We start from the raw sequence: 23866 nt of genomic DNA, 5'->3' as shown, positions 1-23866 counted from the left end.
CCTCTCCCTGGACCTGGGCTTCCCCCCCCATTCCAGCTCGCACCCCCTATTCTGTCTGTGCTCTAGCTAAGCCGTTCACACCTCTGCCTACTGCCGCCCACCCCCACCCGGACCGGGACCCCTGCAGTAGGGGCCTGTCTTTGGCTGGCTTGGCTTTTCATAGGCACTCAGTAAACGCTGAGCTAATAAGCAGCTGAGATAAAATGCTCTGGTCCCCCCCACTCCGTGCCAGGCTTCCTACCCGTGCTCCCCGGCTATCACCAGGGACCCTCCCAACAATGCTACTGGGAAAACGTCTTTATTCCCACTTTCCAGCGAAGGCAACCGAGGTCGAGGGAACTTCTGGCCGGTGGCCGTCGGGGTGGGGCTGGGGTTGAGCCATCTCTGCGTGGGCTCTGAACCAGAAGCTGAGCGCCGCCAACTGAGGGCCCCCCTTCCCAGCTCCTTACGGCCTGGGCGGGCAGCAGGCAAGTAACCATGGGGTGGGAGCTGGCAAGGGTGACCGCAGGCTGGGCGACAGAAGGAACACAGTCTGAGGACACCACTGAAGTGCATCTTCAAACACTGCGGCCGCGCTGTGGGCGCCGGGAAACCACAGCCGCCCACATCCCAGCGGCCGGGGCCAGCCCAGGGCAGGAGGCCGAGCTGGCAGTGGCAGAGGGCGGCCGAGGGGCACGCAGAGCAGCAGGGAGGCAGGGAGTGGGCAGGGCCTCAGCCCGGGGCAGGGGGGGCTACACAGTTTGCCAGGCCCTTGTTCAAAACTATTGGGAATTTCAAGATGGCAGCAGCAGAACTTTAAACCAACCTTGGGGCCCTCTCCCTGTGTGGACTCTTTGGGTCACATATTCATGAGGCCAGTCCTGGCCAGTAGGCTGTCTGCCAGGCTCCCAGCTCCTGGTTCTTCTTGGCAAGGCACTTGGGTAGTAGATACCATGTGAAAGGTCTGGCCCCTCATGGCCTAGCGGGGACCACGCAACCCACAGTACAGGGCAGGGCATGGCAGGGCTGACAGAAGGGCCGGGCCTCGGGAAGGCTCATGCTGTGGACTTTTTTGGAAGCTGTGTGGACAAGGCCAGGCCAGCACACTGCTGGGAAGGCAGGCAGGCAGGCAGGCAGGCAGGCAGTGTGGGGCCTGCTTGGTGACTCATACCCACCTGGCTGCTCCGAGATACTGTGCTGCTGCTTCCACTCTAAGGATGTTGGGGAGAGGTCCCGGGCCCTGTCAGAGGCACCCGGAGGCCCCAGCGGGGCTACCCACAGACCTCAAACCTGCAGGAAAGCTCAAGGTACTGTGGGTGCCCAGAACCGGGCAGGTAGCTAGGCCTCCGGAGGCTGGTATGCCGTCACCAGAGAGGAGCACGGAGCCTGCTTTGAGCCTGCATCCCCCCAGGCTGACCCTTGGCAACAGGGATGACCGTGTCCATGGGCTCATGGCACACCTCTGCCCTGCATAAGCTGTCGCTAAGGGGCTGGGCTGAGCCCCAGGTTGCGCCTGCCACCACGGTCCCCAGCATAAGGTTCGGCACACAGTGGGTCCTCAGGAGATATTGGTTGAGCGAACACATGAGGTAGGAGGACATGGGCTCCTGCCTGGTTTGTCTTAGGCCTGACACTTAGCTCGAAGGTCAAAGAAAGGAAGTATGCTCCTGGTGAGCAAAGCCGCAGGACGTACGCCGTGCACGCACGCGTTATGTGCACACCCGCGCATGTGCGTGTCCTTGTGGGAATGCATGTGTGAGGAACACACGTGTATGGGGTGAACTCACGTACAGAGGGCGAGGAGCTAGATCCAGGCCTAGGGGAAGTATGCAGGTCTGTTTGTGAGTGCGCGTACCATGCACACATATGGGGGGTGTGCGTGTGCGAGGGGACGAGGTGCGTGAGAGGCACGCACACGTGCGTGTTCTGGGCGGGAGGCACCCGTGGCCACTTGTGAGTACCGGCACGCGCAGGGGCCATCCTCTGCTGCTTGAACTTTATCTCTGACCACCGCCCCGCTCCACCCAGGAGCCAGGCTTGCTACGGCCTGCGAAAGGGGGAGAAACGTGGTGGCTGGGAGTTCCGGCTGCCAGACTCTGCCGCTCCCTCACTGTGTGTCTTTGGGCAAGTTACATAAGCTCCTTGCCTCGGTTTTATTGTCTGTAAAAGGGGCTCATGACAGCACTTCCTTCATAAGCTGCAAGGCATGGAGATTGGCGCTTGGTACCTAGTAAGGGTTCCACAAAGGTTGTTGTTAGTACCCTGGCTGGGGGCAGCTGAGGCATCAGGCACCAGGGCTAGTGGGAGAACGGGGTTGGGGCCTGTATCCATCCATCTCCATGAACATGGTGGGCAAGTTCCAAACACGGGGCCGCCCTGGCCCGAGAGGCCAAAGAAGGGCAGGGTGTGGCCCCTGACAGTTGCCTTCAGACTCCACAGAAGCCCCTGGGGAGCTGCTGAGGAAACCCCCGATTGGGAACACACACGTGGTGGGGCACCGCAAGGTAGGGGCAGCTTTTGTGAAAAACAGCCTCCTGGGACCGCGGAGCCGGGCCCCAGAGGCCACCCACCCACTGCGGGGACTGGCGGCCGCTCAGGACGAGGTAAATCACCCGCGATTGCCCTCTGGAATGCGGTCGCTGTGAAAGGTAACACGCGTATTACTGCTGCATAAACAGTTCAACTATCTACCATGGCCTCAGCCCGGCGGCCCCGGGAAGACCTTGCCATGCAGGGGTGGGCCTGCCTCAGCTCTGCGGGCCACGATGGTCGGGAGAGGGGTTTATTTTGGCAAGAACCAGATCCTTGGCGCTTTCCACCCAACCAAGGGCCTGGCATGGCCCAAGGGAGGCATCTTCTCACGGGCCAGGAAAAACGTGTTTTGAAATTACGGAAAGTAGCAGAACAACAAAATCTCCTTTTTGTTTTCTTTTAGCCCCGGTCCTTTGCCCTGCTTCGTGGAGCGCACGGTTTTAAGTAAGCAAGAGGTTTGGCCCCCCAACCCCAGAATGCACTGGGGCAGATCTCCACGCAGGATTCGGAGGAAGGAGACTCAGCCCTGTGCCTGAGGAGTCCCCAGCGTGGGGGGTGCTCACCAGCCCCGGCCCGCAGCAGCCTCCCGTCTGAAGGCGGAGACCCGGCTCCTGTCCTCAGCCCCCGCCTTCGCTCTCGCCCACTCTGAGAGTAGAGGCACAGCTCTGTTCCTCAGAACGGGGAGTCCCTCCCTATTTGAAAGGTGGACTGGACCACCTGAGGAGGCTCAAGGCCTCCGACAGACTCAGGGAACAGGCGGTCCTGCGGGGCAATGGCCCTAAGGGGCCTTTCGGGCCTTCCCAGCGGAAATATCCCTGAGCTGTTCCTTAGGTTCACTCAGAGCAGGGGCCCCTCTCCGGCTCTGGTGCAGGTGTCCATTTTCTTTCTCCAGATGAACCATCGTTTCCTTTATTTTTTTATTTATTTATTTTTTTTGGTTTAAAAGTTACCAGGGTCACTAAAGAGGTCACAGAGGCTGACAAACGTTAGAGGGATTTACTACCGGGTGTGGAGGCCCGGCCCAGCTCAGAGCCTCCTCCTGGCCCCTCCAGGCCTCCCCCTCCTCCCCTGCTGTTGGCGCTGCCCCTCCACCCGCTTCCTGGGGGCTTCCTGGGCTCGCTCCTGCCACTCCTGTACCCGGAGCACACCCCCTCAACCCTTCCCGCCCCGTCGACAAGGCCGTCTTTTCTCCCGTTGTCTACACAACCCAATCCAGTCGATCTGGATTAATCTGCTTGTCCTCCAGCTCTTCCGCTAGTAGTCACCAGCGTTCACTGAAGGCCTTGTTAGCTCGAGTACGTTCTCTCCAATTTCCCACCACCAGGTAGGTGGGGATTTCTGGCCCCACGTCAACGATGAGGAATCCGAGGCTGAGAGAGACTGGCTCTTCTCCCAGGTCACACAGCTGGCGAGTGGGACGGGGGTCTGCTGGCCGTGCCCTGCACCACCTTGCCCGCCCACCCGCCCGCTGCAGGGAACAAGGAGCAACCCGTTCTCTGTTACGTGGGGTCAGAAAGGGTTCCGGGGCAGTTCTGTTTTGGTAAGCGAGTGAGGTCATCCTTCAAAAAGTTTACCTCAGAAGAGAGCAGTTACTCTGATCACGCTGCTCGTTCGGTGCAGTTTTGTCCTTGTTTTTGATTTACGTTTTATTTCTTTCTATCAAGAGGTGCACCATGGAAAAGGCCAACAAGCAAGTCTCTGTCTCTGCCCTACCCCAGCGCGGCGGGCCCATTCCTTCCGGTGGCCTCCGCTGTGGGGAATCCACCCTGCAGCATCCCCTGCCTCTAGAGCCTTCTTGCCCGGCTTCCTGTGGTTTGATTCACTCACACGCACTTTTAAAGTCAATTCAACTCATCACATCAGAATCAAACTTTTTTTCTTTCCCCAATTTAATCCAGTTGTTCTTTGAACTTGATTTCAAATAACATTTTTTAAAGAAACTCTTTGCTTTAGGATACTTCTAGACTTACAGGAAAATTGCAAAGACAATATAGAGTCCCCATCTCCCCCACACCCATGTTCCTCCGTAGTAGCCATCTTAATTTGTATGGTGTATTTGTTACCATTAATGAACTCATACTGATCCATTATTATTAACTAACGTCCATACTTTTTTCAGATTTACTAATATCCTCTTTCTTCTCCAGGATCCCATCCGGGGTACTCCATTACACCTAGCTGTCATGTCTCCTTAAGCCCCTCTGGACTCTGACAGTCACTCATTTTCTTGTTTTGGATGACCTTGACAGTTCTGAGCAGTACTGGTCAGGTATTTCTGTAGAATGTCCTCAGTTAGGATTTGTCTGGTGTTTGTCTTGCGATTGGGCTCGAGTTAGGAGTTTATGAGGGAAGCAGACAGAACTAATAAGTGCCCTTCTCCTCACATCATATCAAGGGTACAGATTACCGACGGAACTTACCGCTGTGGACGTTGACCTTAATCATCTGGCTGAGGTGGTGTTTGTCAGTTTTCTCCCCCCCTCCCCCGCCCCAGCCCTTTCCATACTGTTCTCTTTGGAAGGAAGTCACTACACAGAGTCTACACTGAAGGGCTGGGGAGCTATGTTCCCTCCTTGAGAGTGAAACATCTACATAATTATTTGGAATTCAGTTCTACGTAGAGTTTTGTCTCCTCGTTCCCATTTATTTATTCAACCATTTATTTATATCAATATGGACTCAGGGAAATTTATTTTATACTTCAGGTTATAATCCAGACTACTTCATTTCATTTCTCAAATTGTCCCATCTTGGGCCACTGGGAGTCCTATTACTTGGCTCCTTTGGGGTTTTTTGAGCACTTCCTTACTTTCTGACACTACAAGATACTCTGGGCCCGTCTTGTATATTTCCTGCCCCCGTCCCAGAATCAGCCTTTACTCCAAGGAGCCCGGGGGTATAGAAACCAAGATCTGAGTGCTAGGTGTGCTTCTTGGTATTGGGGTAGTGCTGCTTATAGACTCTCCCGGCTGACAGAGAAAGGAAACACATGTGTGTATACTAACCCATGATATACATATATGTATTGCTTATGCAATCACCTGTATCTATCTTAAGCTAAACACGGCCCCAACTCTATTACCACATGGATCGTTCTAGCCTTCTCCCCTTAACTTGTCTGTACCTTTCATTCCAACAGTGAGACACCTGGCTCCCACCATCTGCTACCCATTTCCTTAATTGCTCGCCTCCAGGATCATGTATATGAGTTCAGATTGCTAACCCATAGTTCTGTGGGAAACAACCTGATCGATTAGAGTACAGTGCTTACGTGCTGTTCTCTGCCTTCGCTCTGACAGATTCCACTGATTTCCAGACTGACTTAGCATCTTGCTTCAGTGAAGCGGTTTTAAATTTTTGTAAGACAGGTAGGTTCTCTGGTCACATTCTGCATTCTGTCCCACGACCTCCCAGTCTCCCAAGTGGTTTTTTTTATTGTGCCTAGATTGAGGCTCACTCTTTGTACTGTTAAGTTCTGGGGGGGGGGGGGTGTCGACCATCGCTGTGTCGTGTATTCACCGTTTTGGTGTCACATGGGTAGTCCTACTACCCTGAGATATTTCTTGTGCTTCATCAATTCAACTCTCCCCCCGCCCCCCGATCAATGTACCAGTTACCAGTTTATCTCTATAGTGTCGCCTTTTCCAGAATGTTATATAGTGGAATCATACAGTCTGTAGCTTTTTCGGACTGGCTTCTTTCACTCAGCAATACTCATCAAGGTTTATCCATGTCTTTGTGGGGCTTGATAGCTCATTTCTTTTTATTGCTAAATCCTGTTGAACAGAGTTGATATACCACGGTTTATCTAGTCACCCACTAAACATCTTGGTTACTTCGGCAGTGATACTTGTGTTGATTCTGAATAAATCGCTTCTATAAATACTTCTGTGCTGGTTTTTGTGTGGGTGTAAGCTGTAAAATCAGTTGAGGAAACACCTAGACGGGCAATGTTTGGATTATATGGAAGAGTATTTTTGTTTTATAAGAAACTGCTGAACTCTTTTCCAAAGCAGCTGTACCATTTTGCATTTCTATCAGTGACGAATGAGAGTTTCTGTTGTTCCACATCCTCGCCAGAAACTGATATTGTCAATTTTTTTTTTTTTTTGGATTTAGCCATTTTTTATGCTCTGGTTTTTTGGTATTGTTTTATTTTATTTTTTTTTTATTTAAAAAAATTTTTTTTAAAGATTTTATTTATTTATTTGACAGAGATAGAGACAGCCAGCGAGAGAGGGAACACAAGCAGGGGGAGTGGGAGAGGAAGAAGCAGGCTTCTAGCGGAGGAGCCTGATGTGGGCCTCGATCCCGTAACGCTGGGATCACGCCCTGAGCCCAAGGCAGACGCTTAACCTCTGTGCCACCCAGGAGCCCCTTTGATATTGTTTTAATTTGCATTTCCCTAATGACAAATGACATTGAGCTTCTTTCCATAGGTCTATTCCATATATATATATATATATATATATATATATATATATCTTCTTTGATGTGCTATCTATTCAGATCTTTTGCCCATTTTTAAATTGGGTCATCAAATAACTTTGGATTGTTTTAAAAAAATCAAATCCACCTCTGAGAGAGGAGGGTCAAACAGCACTGTCCACATTTCGGTGGGACACCTAAGAAATGTTTGTGGACTAGCATTTCATGGAGACCTGGAATTCCAGAGCTAAAAGACACCTCAGAGTTCTTTTATAGGAGAAGAAAATGGGGTCTTGAGAGGGGAAGTGGTGGAGTGGCAGAGACCTCTATTACTTGCCACATCCCCAGGTTCTCCCCGCCGTTCCCCGGCCCCCGCAGCATCAGATGGGACCACAGGTGTAGTGCTGGCCAATAGGCTGTGAATGGAGATGCTGTCTGTCACTTCTGGGCCGAAGCTTTAGAGAGCCAGTACATAGCTCTCCTGCCCTTTTCTGTCCCTGCAGGCACAACCATAGCCATGTGTTGAAATTCGATATAGCCAACATCCGGGGTCCCTAACCGACCATGTGGAGCAGAGCCCCAGCCAATCTGCCCGGGCTAAATTGTGCGAGCAAGAGAGAAACCTTGGTGGTGTCAATCCGCTGAGCTTCCCGGGTTCGTCAGTTACTGCAGCACAGCCTGGCCTATCCCGACTCCCACAGCCAGTCACTGGGTCATGCTGTTGGCATAAGGCTTACATAATCAGAGCCCCCCAAGCCTGGTGGTGTGCTGGCCCCCAGGGAAACGATGCTTGAAGGAGAGAGATCATTTGAATGAATTAACATCCCCTGAGACCTAGCACACACCTGGCCGCATGTAAGCACTGAAGCTTCATTATCTCAGCTCTGTCTAGAGGGACCAGTTCTCTGCTAAACTGTCTGCTCTTGCCGTTCGCTGGGCCTTATCTCCCCAGAGGACACGTGGGAGTTGACACAGCATTGGAGCTAAATTTCCCAGCAATAGAACAATCCTTGTGGAATACTACGGTAGATCTCCCCACGCTCAAGCCCTCGGAAGTCCCCTAGAAACCTCATAGCCCCCCAAAGTTTTACCTAAGGAGAAGCAAGTCTCAGAAGTCCTGTTTTATCTCCTGCTACATCTTTTTTTTTTTCACATTCAGAACTTGGCGTTTTGCTCACCCCGTCCTTTCTAGAGGTGGAAGACATTCCCATCCCATTTATTGTCCAGAAGACAGGCACCGCCAGCATTTAACGCCCCTCTTGTCCAGCCCCGCCCTGCCTGAAGCAAATTGCCCTGGGCTGGGCCTCTGATAGCAGGCCGTGGGCCCCGCTGAAACAGCCACAGCCTTCCGATCACGATATCGGGGGGCAGGATGCAGCCGTTAGGGCAGGGAAGGAGCTTCTCTCTGTGTGAAGTGAAGTGATGTTCGCAGGGCTCGAGATCAAGACCTTGACCTCATTAGTGCAACGTTCTGGTCAGTGGGCTTGCGGAAACGTGAGGTTGTTCATTAAGTGCGATTTATTTAATCCCCGTCCTTGTGAAATGCCTGCATTTGCCTTGCCCTCCTTTCCCCAGGGACTATAAACTCCTGGGGGCGCAGCGGGGGGTGGAGCAGGAGGGGGAAAGGACCAGCCTGGGGTCACCCAGACCTGGATTCGATTCACTTCCTGACTACTTTGACCCTGGGTAACCTTCCCGAGCCTGGGATTGGGTAAAGATTACAAGCTTGGCGTGGCGCCTGGCACGTAGGAAGCTCTCAGTAAATTATGGCCATTATTATCATACTGTTAATTATTGTTTTATTCTATCAACTGAAGAACGATTTTCCATTGCTCCCTCTTGATTCTTCAGAGGCGGTAATTTGTAGACTGGCATTGTCCAAAAGGAATTTCTGCCATGATGAAAATGTTTAGTATCCACACTGTTCAAAATGGTAGCCCCTAGCCACGTGTGACTACCCAGCCCTTGAAAGGTGGCTGGTACAGCTGAGGAACTGAATTTTTAGCTGTATTGAATTTTAGTGCAAAGTTAAATGCAGAAGCCCCCGATTGATGATGGCTCAACTTCACGATTTTTTGACTTTATGATGGTGCAAAAGTGGCACGCATTCAGGAGAAACTGTACGTCACTTTCGAACTCCGATCTTTTTGCCAAGCTAGCAAGAGGCAGTGGAATATTCTCTCATGATGCTGGGCAGTGGCAGCCACAACTCCCAGCCAGCCACGCAATCATGAGGGTAAACAGCCCATACGCTTACAATGATTCTGTCCCCTTACAACCACTCTGTTTCTCACTTTCAGTATTCAGTAAATTACATGAGCTATTCAACACTTTATTATAACATAGGCTTTGTGTTAAATGATTTCACGCAATCGTAAGCTAACGTAAGTGTTATAAGCATGTTGAAGGTAGGCTAGGCTAAGCTATGATATTCAGGAGCTTAGGTGTATAAGGACATTTTTGACTCGTAATATTTTCCATCTACGGTGGGTTTGTCAGGTTTTAACCCTGTAAGTCAAGGAAGATCTCTAGTCTCGTGAGTTTAATGGCTACTGTAGCAGACCCTTCAGCTGCAAGGGTAAGAGCTCAGGCTCCGGGGTGACACACCTGGCTTCCCATCCTACTTCCTAGCTGTAAGACTTTGAACCAGTTCCTCGGCCTCTCTGGGCCTCAGCTGCCTCATCTGTAAAATGTGGATATTACAGTAGGGGAGTTCTCCCCTTATCCGCGGTTTCACTATCTGCGGTTTCAGTTATCCACGGTCAACCACGGTCCAGAATTTGGTAATCCTCCCTCAGGCATGGGATCAGAAGGTCAATAGCAGCCTAATGCTATGTCACAATGCCTGGGCCATTCCCCTAACTTCACCTCGTCACGTAGGCATTTTATCATCTCACTCATCGCAAGAAGAAGCAGGGAGCATACAGTACCATAGGGTATTTTGAGAGAGAGCCCACTCATGTAACTTTTTTATAACCGTATGTGGTTACATTATTCTATTTTATTGTTATTGTTGCTAATCTCTTACTGTGCCTAATTTATAAATTAAACTTCATCGTAGGCATGTATGTGTAGGAAAAAACATAGTGTATATAAGCTTCAGTGCTCTCTGAGGTTTCAGGCATCCACCGTCCTAGGGTGGTCGTGAAGATTCATGGGGTTAATCTATATAAAGCGCCCCATTTTGGAGGTGCTTAAGGAAGGTTTGCTCTTACTATTGCTCTCTTAAGCACTAATGCCTGGCCTATAACCCATGGTCAAGACTGTGTCTCCTCTCCTGAGGGCCTCTGTCTGCTCCTGCTCTGAATTTCTCAGAGGCCCCAGCCCAGGGCAGAGAAAACCAGCATCCGCTGATGAGTGAGGGAAGGGGACTCTGGAATGCCTAAAGGAGGAGGGATGCGGTGGTGGGCTTCTCACCCTTCTCAAGGGGGTATGGCCCGCAGAAGGCAGGCTCATCCTCTGGTCCTGCCTGGGGCTCTGAGGGCAAGGCAGCCGGAGAAAGGCAGTTCAGGTGGGCTCAGAGGCAAGGAGCTCTCTCCATCCCAATCTCCCAGGTGGGGGAGCCATAGAAACTGAACTGCGTCCCCTCTAGGCCATCTCCAAACGTGGACACGATCTGGCCCACCTGCCAAACTCAGTCAGAAGAGACCAGAAGTCAGGAGGGCTCTCCCGGAAAGCGTCTAAGAAATGGAAGATCTGGGTCCGGTGCCAGAGCCCTGGAGCGGGGTCTTTGGAATTCCCCCTTCCTACTCACCCCGATGAGGAACTGAATGCCTCCATTTCAGGGAATGGGTGCAAGCCTGTGTCCTTTCCCCTCAATTTCCTCCTCCACACGGGTGCAAGGGCCACGTGGGGATTTCCGGATCCCAGGACTTCTTGGTGCCCCCAGAGGCATAGCTTCAAATTCCCCCAAAGAATTCATCAGTATCCGAAGCCAAGGACCCTCTGAAGGGCTCGCAGTCCCTGCCTTCATCCTGGCTCACTGCTCACCTGTCCCACACTCAGTAGAAAACAGAAGGCTCTGCAGGCACAGTCCAAGTCTCCTCTGGGAGGTGGCCTGAGAGAACCCCTCCTCCTTCCTCCCAAATGTCTGGGACTCCTACTTCTGCACCCAGGAGTAATCCACACTTTGGAGCCCCAGAGGAATGCCACCATCCTGTGGAACACAGTCCTCAAAGACGGGGCATGAGGCAGGGACCATCTTTGTTCCACTTTCCCTGATTTCAGGGGAAGAGACAGCACAAGGCACCCAGGTTAGACTTCAGGAAGGACTTCCTGGTGTGGGAAATATGAGATAGTGGGTGGTAGTTGCCAGTTATATTCAGCCTCTGGGGAAGGGTTCTGGCAGAGTGAGCTGATAAAAAATCTGGGATTTAAAATACACAGGATACATGGCTGATATGATCTCTCAATTAGCTGGATTTGGAGTCAGACAGACTGAGATTAAATCCTAGCAATACCACTGACTGGCTGGCCGTGTGACCTTGGGCTAATTGTTTAATGATGCTTCTATTCAGTTTCCTCATCTGTAAAATGGAGATAAAGAGATTCACCACCCAGGCTGTAGTGAGGGAAGCCTGTGGGTGAATGGCCCTAGCCCAGTGCCTGGCATAAACTGGTTTACAGAGAGGTGGCCAAATCTGAGCTGGCTAGGGATTTAGGGTGCAGTGGATGGGGAAAGACCTACAGGAAGCTCGGCTGGGGGCAGAAAGAGCCATCTTCACAGCTGGAGACAGCCTTGGGGTCCGGCTGCCAACCAACGAATGGGCCCTCCTCCCTGCGCCGGGCTGAGAATCTCTGTTGTCCAGCCCTGTTCCTACACCCCACCTCAAGGCAATCGTGGGGGGACAGTGAGAGAACTGGGACCCCTCCCTAGTGATCTCTGTTCTTCCAGAAGGCCCCCTATCCCACCTTCATCTGGGGACCTTCATTTGCTCATTCAGGAAGCCCTTCATGGGGCCAGCTGGAGATAAGTGCCTCCCTGCAGTCTTCCTCCTTCCCCTGCAAGCCCCTCGGGGAGTCCTGAGAAACACCCAGGGCTGGAGGTCAGCCTGCCTGGACTGTTTCAGACCTGTGCTGCTGAGCAGTAGGGCAGGGAGGCCTTTGGTGAGCTGGGGAGATGGCTGGTGGGCAGGTTTGCAGGGGACCCCCTTCCCACCAGACTCAAGCATAAGTTGGAAGCACATCTGGAGTTCTCAGCAGGGGCAGGAAAGAAGCTGGCTTTGCCCGGCGGGTACTGTGGCATCGGCTGGCTCTAGCTTGAGCGCCTTTGAGGGCCTCCCTCCTCCTACCTCCCGACAGGGGTGAAAAGGACTCTGGCCACTGGGCTGTAAACAGCCTCCGGAAAGCCAGCTTGGGTCAGACTCTCCCCTGCCAAGGAGGGAAACCAAGAGATGGTGAGGGCTTGGGGAGCCCAGCACTGTGTGTCCCAGTGGGTGTCTTTAATTCAGGTTTAGGTTCCTGGATATAAAGGAACAAAACTCTGTCCTAACACACAGCCTCCACTCCTTAGACTGGGGGTTCCCTGGGAGCAGGGCTGTGTTCCCCATCTGTTGGTCCTGGGAGGTGGGGCCCATCAGCTTTGACTTACTCCCACCATCTGAGTAAGACCAAGGTATCTCAGGAAGGGTGAAATCTCTAACTTGTGGCTGTCCGAGATCCGAGAGAGATTCGTTACGATGAGGGTAACTCTTTCCTCAAAAGCTGTGGACTCCTGGAAGCTCTCTTGGTCTTCCCTCGATCTCTTTCTTCCCCTTACCTCTGCCTGTCCTTCCAGGGAGAGGAGCCAGGGGCCGGCCTGGGCACTATGGGACTAGGTACGCAGCTCCTGTTCCCCACCCCCCACCTGCCCCTCATCCCCAAGCCGGCCCCTCCGGCCTCTCTGCAGCCCTGCCTTGCCCAGGGCCGCCCCGCCGGGCACTCCCCCTCCCTTCTTTGCCCACAGAGGAGGGCGCCTGGCTGCCCACTGCCAGGCACAGAGGATAAAAATACCCAGTGGAAAAACACGTGGCTCCAAGTCAAACATTAACCTGCAAGACCTGGCATTCCAGCCACAGTGCCCCTTCCCAGGCTACCTGGCCACCGACAAGCGGCTGCTGACGGTGTCCTTTCTCCTTGATCATCATTGTGACTCTCGGATATTTACCCACACACTTCCAGCAGGAAGCGCCCACCTGAGGACCCCAAGGGCGCGGCTCTTGGGGAACTGCAGTGGGGGCAGGGTGTGTGTGTGTGTGTGTGTGTGTCCCTCCCACCACTCAGCCTGGGGTCTTCCCTGAAGCTCTTTGAACTTCCAGATCAGCCCAGTTCCCAGGTGAAAACAGCGCCTCTGACCCTCTGGGGGAGGAGCCCAGCTCAGAGAGCCTGGGTTCCTCTGGTTGCCCATCCTTCTGCTGCAAAGTCAAGTTCACTTCAAGTCCAGAAGGAATGATGACTGATAAAGGGAAGGGAGTGGGAAGAGGAGAGTCTAGCCAATGGGGGTACTCGGAGCTCAGCAACCTGGGAAGCCACCTGGAGGAGGTGTTGGGAGAGGCAGGAAGGTGAGATGTTCCAGTCCTGTCCCTAATTTACCCAGTGCGTCCAGCTCGGGTGTTTCCTGGGGCTAGGGAGACCAGAGGGACAGCTGTGCCCACCTGACTCAGTCAACACAGCTCAGGACCACCTGGTACCGCCAGGCAGGTCCTACTCACCGGTATCCTCACTGCTGCCTGAGGCTCAGCCGAGTGACAGCCTGCCCCCCTGCTGCAGCTCCTCACACCTCTGGGGTCCGATGGCCAGGGGTTCTAGGAAATGCCTGTGCAGCAGCCTTGAGCCTGAGCCAAACGCCCCATTTTCTGTCAAGGAAGCTCGACTCTGCACCATGAAAAAAGAGTAAAGTCCATCTGGGCACAGCACGACTGCCCCATCATTCTGGCTGGCTGGAGGCCAGTGGGCCCACTTGGAGCCCAAAACGGGTTTCGGGGGCCCAGGACCAGGGAAGCCCTGGGCACGATGATGTCCACAGCAGCATTGGAACAGCACGGCAGAGCGTGTGTAAATATTAACTTTGAAGGGGAAGCAGAGGGTTTGACGGAGATCAGCAGGGCCTTGCCCTCCTCTCTTGGGGCAGCGGAAAGCGATCCCTCTGGGGATTGGCGTCTGCTGGCCCTCTCACTGGGTCGAGAGTCCAGCCCTGGACAGAGTTGGGAGGCCTGGCGCCTGGCCTCTGAGGAACAGTTAGGCTCCCCCAGGCACAGGAATTCCTACCCAGGACCATCCCCCAGGCTCCTGGAGATTTTTCCCCCAGGCTGGCTGTCGCTGTGCCAGGACAGGGCTCTGGAGATAGTGCCGGAAGCCTTGCCCTGCTGCCGACCCAGCAGGACCACACAGGAGGCCCCATGGGCTTTGGAAGGCTGGTTTAGAGCCCGGTTCTGCCACTGACATAGCCACGCGGTCTCGTGTGAGTTACTAAAACCTCCCTGAGCCTCGGTTACCTCATCTATACAATGGGGACATTTATGTCCAGCTCTCAAAGTCTCCTGAAGATTAAGTTAGCCAATCACTCTGTTAGCGCCTGGCAAATGAAATTATTCCATAGGTGGTTGTTCTGGCTAGCTTTTCTCTCCATCCTGGGCCTCAGTTTCCTGATCTGTAAAATGAAAATAATCACGCCCCATGCACAGGACTGAGCGAGCTGGTGTCTATATTGTTGCCCACAGACATAGGTCCATAACTGTCAGCCCAACTGTTACCTGTTCCCCTCTCTGCGCCTCAGCGTCCTCACCGGATTCAGTCGTCTCTCAGGACCCCCACTGGAGGTCCAGGGCACTCGCCACCTGCTCTCTGAACACAATCGTACCCCCCTCCCTTCCCCCCTTCTTGCCTGGGCCACAACTGCAGCCTATCGCCCTCATTATCGTGCTGACATTTGCTTTGGCAATTACCTGTTAAATTGAACAAAGGCCGAGAGAGAGGCAGATAGCAGGTCAGCCAGAAGCCCTGGCTTTGGAGAGAGAAGCAAGCAGAGGTGTTAGCCCGAGCCCTGACCTCGGGCCCAAGAAACAAAGCTAGTGATGCCGGGAGGTGGGTGTGCGGTGGGCTCGGCATTAATTTCCGCCAGCTGAGGAGCCAGAGCCGGGGGGCTGGGGGGGGGTGTTTGCATCTGGATGCCATCTGGACGAGGGCAAACACCGAGGGGCCACTCGAGGAAATGCCTGAGCGGCAAACCAAATCCTGCAAAGAAATCGCCGAGCCCTTGAAACGAATGTCTGAGGGGGAGGAGTGTGTCTGGGGGCGCGGGTGGTGGCGGGGGGACCAGGTTAGGGAAGGAAGCCAAGGGGGAGAAGAAGGGACCAAACCTAGGGGCCTCTGGGTAAGCGGGCCTCCCTGCGCTGGGGGCCCCCGGCAGGCACTGAGGCTGGACCTCTGGGCCGGGGGTGATGTGGGCAGGGTCTCCAAACACACAGGAGGTCTGTGTTGCCTCAGAATTCTGGGACTGGTTCTCTGTAGCCCCCTAAGCACTTGCCAGACCCAGGCCCTGGAGTGCCGCTACCCGTCAGATCAGATCTTGTCTGTTCCACATGCATCGATACAGCACCTACTGTGTGCAAGGCCATAGGCATAGAAAGCCTAGACTCTCCGGTGTGGATCGACACAGCACGGCGGCTTTAGGTTCCGACAGACTCAAGTTCAAATCCCCTCTCGCCTTCAACTGTCTTTCACAAAATGTAACCCTCCCCGGCAAGCCTCCATTTTCTCATTTGTAAGAGTGTAAGCTGGCAGCTTCTCGGGCCTCCCCTGGGAGTGCAACCAGTGCTAATCCTAAGTGGGGCTCCAGAGCAAGGCAGGAGGTCGGGGGGACCCTCAACACTCCATAGGGTGGGGACTGCTTGCCCCCCTTGGCCCCCACCCCCGCACTGATGCAACAAGGCTGGTACTGCCCCAGCCCTGCCCCAGGGAGGTACGTTCTGACGCAATCCCAAGGGGGAGGTCGGGAAACACCCCCCCCAAGTCAGCCGACAGCTGCGGGGCCCACACACATGGGCCTGCTCCCACCGTTCCACGGCACGCCGGGTCAGGCGGGCACACGCCCGCGTGTGTGCTCTCAGGCATGCTGTGTATTTGTGTGTGCGCGTTAGTGTGGGTGTGTTTGTGCGTGTTTTCACATCTGGGGATGACGCGTGTGCTCGTATGTTTGCCTGTGTATATTGTGTTTACTTGTATGTGTTTTGTGCAGATGCTTGTGTTTTTTCATGTGTGAAACGTATGTGCACGGGTCTGTGACTATGTGTTAGTGTGTATGTTGTGCAAATGCGGGTGTATATTTGCACATTGGTGTGTTTTATGTACCATATGTGTAGATGCTATGTGAGTCCATGTATGTGTGAATATGTAATGTGCTGGGTTTGTGTCTGGAAATAAAGCATGTGTTTGTATAATATGTTTCCATGGTAACATATGTTTGTGGATACAATGCATCTGTGTGTAATTGGCACGCCCGTGTATTATGTGTGGACGTGTGTGTGCCTGCGTGTATGGACGTACATATGAAATGCAAGGATGTCTGTCTGTGTGTGTAGTTTACATGTCCGTGTGGAAGTGTGGGCGGAATTAGCCTACGTGAGTAATGTATCTATATGTTTGCGTATTTGTCCGTGTAACGGGTGTGATGTGTGCGTGCCCGTGTCTGTAGGAGGCAGCCTAGCACGTTAGGAACAGGCCGGGGCTTGCAGCCTAAGGAGGGGGTTCAGACCCAAGTACCCTGATGGCGAGGACTTAAGGGACTTATTTGGCCTTTCTGAGCCTCTGTAGGCCCAGCTGCAACCACACCAGCTCTGCCCCCTGCCCTGCCTCCCACCTGTGAGGCCCGCGGGGAGGAACACGTGGACAAGCAGGCAGCTGAGGGCAGGACCGTCCCGGCAAGCGCAGGAAGATCTGCTGGGTAAGCCCTGCTTCTAGCAGCCAGAGGAGCCGGACACGGGGCCTGCCCTCACCCAGCTGACAGTCTGGCTGTAGAGACAGAAATCGGCAAGAGCACAAGGAAGGGCCTGGAGGAGACCAGCGGGCAGACGGGCTCCCAGGGGCCAGGAGGGGCCAGGTGGGCACAGACCCCACAGTGGGAAGAGCCAGGGTTCAAACCCTGGCTCTGCCACTTCCTTGCTCTGGGATCATGGGCGAGTCACTTAACCTCTCTGTACCTCAATTTCTTCATCTGGAAAATGAGATCACATGGCGTGCAGCTCTGAGGGCTATTGTAAGGACTGAGTGAGTTTATTCACGGAAAGTACTTAAAGGGTGCCTGGCACATAGGAAATGCTCAACAGATGTTAGTTGTAATAAAGCAAGAAGTTGCTGAATTCCTTCTAAGTACATAGAAAATTAAGTGAACGACCAAAAGGACCTCATCAATTCCAGGGAGAATAAAATGTTACGCAAAGAAAAAAATCGCAGTTTACTAAATGGCTCACCCCTGGCTGTCGATGCTTTACACGGTCCTGTCCATTCTCATCTAACCAGAATGACATTGGGGATTATGCAAGGGGAGGGAGGGAAGGCTGTGCCTAGGAGTGTGGACAGAGGCACCAGAAGAATCTGTCATGGCAAGTGAACGTGGTCACCTCCGCCGAGGGAGACTGTTGTTTGTACCTTATAGAAACTTACAGAGCTGAGTGACTCTTAGGTGACTCATGAACGACTTTGATAAAGATTTTTAAAAATCCGTTGAAATACATCAAGTAGAGACCTGTGCATGGGGGCAGGTGCGCCTGAGCTCTAAGTATTGGACAGGGTGCATTGGCTGTCCGTCTCAGCAGAGGGCGAGACAGCACCAGCATGGAGTCTCGGAGGCGGCGGGGGGCGGGGGGGCTCTCCCTCCTCCGCCCCACCAGGGGATGACTTTCCATAAGAGCAAGGGGGTGTCCTGGCAGCTCCTCCCTGGTTTTCCAGTGATGCTGACTCCGGATCATTGTTACTCCGGCTTCCCTGCCAGCCGCCCCCCGCAGCCGCCTATTTCGTTGTGGGTCTAAATGCACGGGTAAGAAGAAATGCGATAGAATCAGGAGAACATCTGTGCTGTTTGAGACGTGCTACTGTTCTAAGCCCTTTACATGTTTTAACTCATTTAATCCTCACACCCATCCTTACAATGATCTGTTCTGATTTCCAAATCAAAGGTGAAGAAGTGAGGCACAGAGAGATTGGTAGGTAACATGCCAAAGGCCACTTAGCAGCTCGAGGATTGCAGCTCAGGTGGTCTGACCCTGGAGTCCGTGCTCTTAACCACTAAATACTCTAGAACACGGGAAGGAGCAGGGTGGGGAAAGAGACGCTACACTTGGCCCAGGGCCTTGGGAGCCGCTGGCAGCCAGGCCGTGCCGGGCGCGCCGATGGACGTGGCAGGAGAGGCCCGGTTCCCCCGGGGGTAGGCGTTCCTACCAGTGCCCTAGCAATGGAGTCCTGTTTGGGTCACCCGTGCGGGGCCCGGTGAGTGCTAGGGCGGGGAGGAGCCAGGGCCAAGAGGCCTTCGGATTCCAAGCGGCTGAGGTCAGTCCCAAATCAGTCCAGGAACCCAGGCCTGGCCCCCTTGGCCCTCCCTCACCGTGTGCCTACTCCTCTCCATATCGTTCCCTCGGGGACCCCACGAACGCCCAGCGGGTGCTCGTGCTGTGCTAGAACGCGGGCTCAGGCTCCGGAGCACTGGTGTTCGAATCCTGTCACCTCCCAGCTGCGTGACCTTGGGAGACAAGCCAACCTACTGTGCCTCGGTTTCCTCTCTAGACATGAATATCATATGGGCTGAGCTCGGAGTCGTGAGGATTAATGAGTTAACACCAGTGACGAGCTTAGCACGTGCCTGAGCCACGTGCTCAATTCATCTAGCACCTGTTCCGTCCTTGACCTTTGGGGGTATTAATAAAAACAGCGTCGCACTGGAGCTTCGCCCACTTAATCCCCAGGAGCGGTGATGAGTAAGAGCTTGCCCGTCGGCCCTCATGGGAGTTTCCGTCTGTTAAGGGGAGCTTGCGCGGATAAGGGGCTACTAAACTAAGGCACACGCGGGGTAACCGCGCCTACCGGCGAGCGCCGAACACCCCTGCTCCTGGACAGCGGGCCCGCGGGCGGCCCAGAGGGAGCAGCTCCCCCTCAGGAGAGCAAAGCAGACAGCTGATTGAATCCCAGAGGGGTTGGGGTGCCCGAAGGCCCTGGATGGGACTTGGAAGGACACACCCCAGAGGCATGGGGGGCCCGCTGTTCCAAGGCCAGTGAGCAGGGCCTAGGGGAGCCCAGGCCCATGGACGCAAGCACATGGCCTATACTCGGCGTGTTCTGCTCCCCTTCCTCAGCCAAGCCCAGGCCTTCTTGAGGCCCAGAGCCCTCGCCCACCACGTGGCTGAGAAGACTTCCCAGCCCTTGAGACAACGTCTTCTCCTGGCTTCGGATCGCAATCAGGCTCCTGGGGTCCCGCTTCCCGGCGGGAGGGGTGTGCTGACAGGGCTGACAAGTGCAGGCCCGGCCGGGCGGCCGACCCATCTCCCTCCCCTAATGAACGACCGGGGATTCTAGGGTCTTCCTCAGGCTGCGATTCGATTCCCCTGGGCACTCTGGAGAAGGAAGGCCAGGATCAGCCAGAACACCGGTGCCTGTAAGACCTCACCAGCAGCGGGGGTGGGGGGGGGGGCGCGACAGCTCTGCCCACCAGCCTGCCTCCGGCCCCACTGCCTTTGCGTGGTTCCTGCTATGAATGTTTGTTGTGGATGGGCTCGGTGCCACACACCATCGGGCACCTTCCTGTGAGCCAGGAGCCATCCCCGTCTTACAGATGAGGAAAAGGAGACTCTGAGAGGCTAGTAAGAGAGCTAGAAAGAAGCAGAGTAGGGACTGGACGCCGAGCTGTCTAATTCCTGAGCCCAGACCTGGCTTACTAGCCCCATTCGTCTTCCCCCTGAGGCTCGAACGTTCAGGAGAAATCATGAGAACACTCACCATGCAGTTGCTGTGAGCCAGTCATTACCTGACAGCGCTACGTGGCCGCACGCCTCCCATCCTCACGTCACAGAGATAAAGAGCTTGCCCCGGGTCACTCGGCTAAGCGCCCGGGCGCTGGGCTTTGAACCCAGGAGCTCGGGCTCCGGAGTAGCTCCGACTCCCACCGCTTCCAGACAAATGCCAACACCTCCACCCAGGGCAACGCTGTGCTGCTCTCCCTCCATGCGCTGCCGAGGAATGCTAACAGATCTCCCGGATAGACTGAAAGGGAAAAAGCCAGGAACAGAAGAGTGTGGTCAGGAGGCCACTGTTTGTATGAGGGAACCCAAATAACAGAGTCTTGGCTGACCACGGAGTCTGAGGGCCCTGACGCCCCGGCGTGTGTGGCCTCAGGGTGTGAGAGCAGGTGTGACCTCTGAGCTTTAGCGGACACAGGACACAGGGGCTGCATCTCTGGGTGGCGCTGGCTTATTGGCAGGTCTGGGGCTCGTGACATCTGGCTGGAAAAGGTCCTGAGGGAGACATCGAAGGGAGGACCCCCGGGTGCCTCAGGCAGCCGTTGGTCCCACACATTGCTGACAGTACCAAGCTCAGGATCAAGGAAAGTGGGGACATGCCAGGCAAGGCAAGGCTTGGATGGGCCTCTAGGAGGCTGGGACCAGAGGGCTCCGGCGCCTGCTTGGGGTGTTTTTATTTTATTTTTTTTTATTTATTTTTTTAAAGATTTTATTTATTTATTCGACAGAGATAGAAACAGCCAGCAAGAGAGGGAACACAGGCAGGGGGAGTGGGAGAGGAAGAAGCAGGCTCATAGCGGAGGAGCCTGATGTGAGGCTCGATCCCATAACGCTGGGATCACGCCCTGAGCTGAAGGCAGACGCTTAACCGATGTGCCACCCAGGCGCCCCTGCTTGGGGTGTTTTTAAAACCTAGTTTCCCAGGGCCTCTGGGTGGCTCAGTTGGTTAAGCATCCGGCCCTTGATCTCAGCTCAGGCATGGAACCCACTTAAAAAAAGAAACAAAATAAAATAAAGCTTATGAAGACCCAAACCCAGGATACCCTAATTTATAAGAAGTCCAACAAGGGGGCCCCAGAATATATACTTTTATTTGATTTTCAAATTATCTTCATTTATTTTTGAAAAGGTGAAAAGAACAGAGGAAGGAAGGAGGAAGGGGGGAAGGAGGAAAGGAGGAAGGGGGAAGGAGGGAAGGAGGAAAGGGGGAGAAGCACCCAGTACTGAAGAGAATACAGTGACAAGCAAGTCTCCCTCCTGTATTCCTTCCCGGGCATTGGCCCCCAGGGCCAGCACTGACTAGCTATTTGCCTTCTCTCCGGAGATGTTCTAGGGACACACGGCACCATATTGACGCATAGAGAGCTGCCTCATTCTTTTTCATGACATTGTTGTAAAGAAGACGTACTTGTATAAAGTTTCTCCGCAAATGCTGATAAACAGCTCGCTTCGGAAAAGGCTAGTTTAGAAAACTTCTTTGGAGCCAACAGCTCTGGATTTGAATCTTGATTCTGACGTTTGTAAGTCTAAGTGACTTCGCCCAGGATATGTGACCTCTCCAAGTTCCAAGCCTTAGCTCTCCTGTGCATGGAAGTGGGTGATAATGGTAGAGTTTTCATGGAGATTAGAAATAATTTATAGCGAGCGCCTGGGGCCTACTAGGAGCGAATAATAATGGGAGGATGAGACATTCACAAACATACACAGAAATGTAAGACCCATCACAATGTTTCAGCACATACAGAGGGTTCAGACACAGGCAGCCCGCGGGGTGAGGCCCTTCAGCTCTGCCCCAGGAAGCTTCCCAGGAAGAAGGTGGGAGAGGAAGCTCCCCGTCCCTGAGTTCGCCAGCAGTGTGGGCAGCACAGCCGGGAAGAACAGACGAGGCTGGCCTGCGCTCCGCTCTGGGGGATAATCCTGTGTTGGTCCGCATGGCAGGTGTCCCTAAGTCAGGGCTGGCAGGCCCAGCACTTGCTGGGAACCACAGCCACAGGGAGACTGGGTCAACTGTCACAAGAGCTTCCGCTAGGCTCAGTGTTCTGCTGTCCCTTGGCCGGATGGTGCCAGGGACTGGGACTTCTAATAGGCACCCTATCCAGTGTGGGGCACACACAGGAGCTAAACAAATCTTTGTAGAAGTACCTTTTGGATAACAAAACTCATTGGAAGAAAAGAATTCCAAGGGATTCGGAAGAAAAGTCGGGGGAGGGGCTGAGCCAGGAGTGGCTTCAAATTCCAGCTCCAGTTTCCTGGAGGTGTAAATTCAGGCACACTCTGTAACCTTCCCAAGCCCCATTCTCCTTTGGGCACCAGGGCCTTCCTTCAAGGATTAAGTGAGTGATGAATGTCTCTAAAGCAACTAGTTTAGGGCTCGCTACACAGCAACAGTAATAGTCTAAACTCATGGTTTTCCCCTTTCAAAATGGACGGTTGTTGGAATTCAATTAATGATATTTGCGAGTGAATTTGAGCACTTGCCACTCAAGTTGGAAAAGTTTTTCATGGAGATTTTTAGATAGGAGATGAGTTCTAAGTTCGTGTTGAAAAGGCAAGTGGATTCTAAGTAATTCAATGATTTTTACTGAGTACCTACCGTGTGCCAGGCTGGATCTTAGGCCCGGGGGTAAAACAGTGTACAAGTTAGGTCCAAATCCCTGCCCTGTGGAGTTTCCATTCTAGCCTAGGACTAAATAAAGCTCCCAGTCTGGCAAGGAGACTTTTCCAGACCCAAATAAACCTCTTTCCTGGTCTTTCTCCACTAAGAGGGTAGTAAAGCTCCTTTCCACACAGGAAAAAAAGTGGCCTGGCTAGTACCATAAAGACACTTTGCTGACCCTGTAGGTACCCACTGTGGGCATGACCTGCAAGATTCACATTGGTAAGGGGCTGGCACTGCCTAGCAAGATGCTCCAGACAATGGTAAAGCACCTACCCCATTCTGGTCTCTGTCCAGACTCAGAATGACTCCCTCCAGATGGCTACCTCAGGAGCCCTTGGCCTTCTCTGGACAAGTAATGAAGTAGATGGGGAAGGATGAACCCTGTTTCCCAAAGGCCCAGCTTGTTTGGTGCTTCTCTCTCTTGAGTCTCTGGACTATGTCTCCTCCTCCTTCAGACTGGGGCTCCCCAACGACAGGACTGTGCCTCCTCCTCAGACTGCGGCTCCTTGAAGCAAGGCCGTGTTTCCCCCTCAGACTGGGGCTCCCTGAGGGCAGGGCTGTGTCTCCCCTCAGACTGGGACTCCCTGAGGGCAGGGCTGTGTCTCCCCCCTCAGACTGGGGCTCTCCGAGGCAGGGCTGTGTCTCCCCCCTCAGACTGGGGCTTCCTGAGGGCAGGGCTGTGTCCTTCCTCAGGCTGGGGCTCCCTCAGGGCAGGGCTGTGTCCTTCCTCAGGCTGGGGCTCCCTTAGGGCAGGGCTGTGTCTCCCCCTCAGACTGGGGTTCCCTGAGGGGAGGGCTGTGTCTCCCCCTCAGACTGGGACTCCCCGAGGGCAGGGCTGTGTCTCCCCTCAGACTGGTGCTCCCTGAGGACAGGACTGTGCCTTCTCCTCAGACGGGCTCCTTGAGGCAAGGCTGTGTTTCCCCCTCAGACTGGGGCTCCCTGAGGGCAAGGCTGTGTCCTTCCTCAGGCTGGGGCTCCCTCAGGTCAGGGCTGTGTCTCCCCCTCAGACTGGGACTCCCCGAGGACAGGACTGTGCCTTCTCCTCAGACTGGGGCTCCTTGAGGCAAGGCTGTGTTTCCCCCTCAAACTGGGACTCCCTGACGGCAGGGCTGTGTCTCCAGTCAGAGCAGAGACTTTCTCCTTTTCCTCCTCTTCCCCGCCCTGGTCTCTAGGGAGAAAGGATGTCCCTCCCAACCCCTGAGGTGATATCCTACAAATTAAGGGCTGAGCTGACTCAAACCCAGCTCTCCTGATGCCAAGCAGAACTCTGCCCCCTACATATGACTTC

The sequence above is a fragment of the Ursus arctos genome, unplaced genomic scaffold (assembly GCF_023065955.2).
Source record: "Ursus arctos isolate Adak ecotype North America unplaced genomic scaffold, UrsArc2.0 scaffold_29, whole genome shotgun sequence".
In the NCBI taxonomy this organism is placed as follows: domain Eukaryota; kingdom Metazoa; phylum Chordata; class Mammalia; order Carnivora; family Ursidae; genus Ursus; species Ursus arctos.
The sequence above is the reverse complement of the archived record's forward strand: the minus strand, read 5'-3'. Positions refer to the sequence as shown.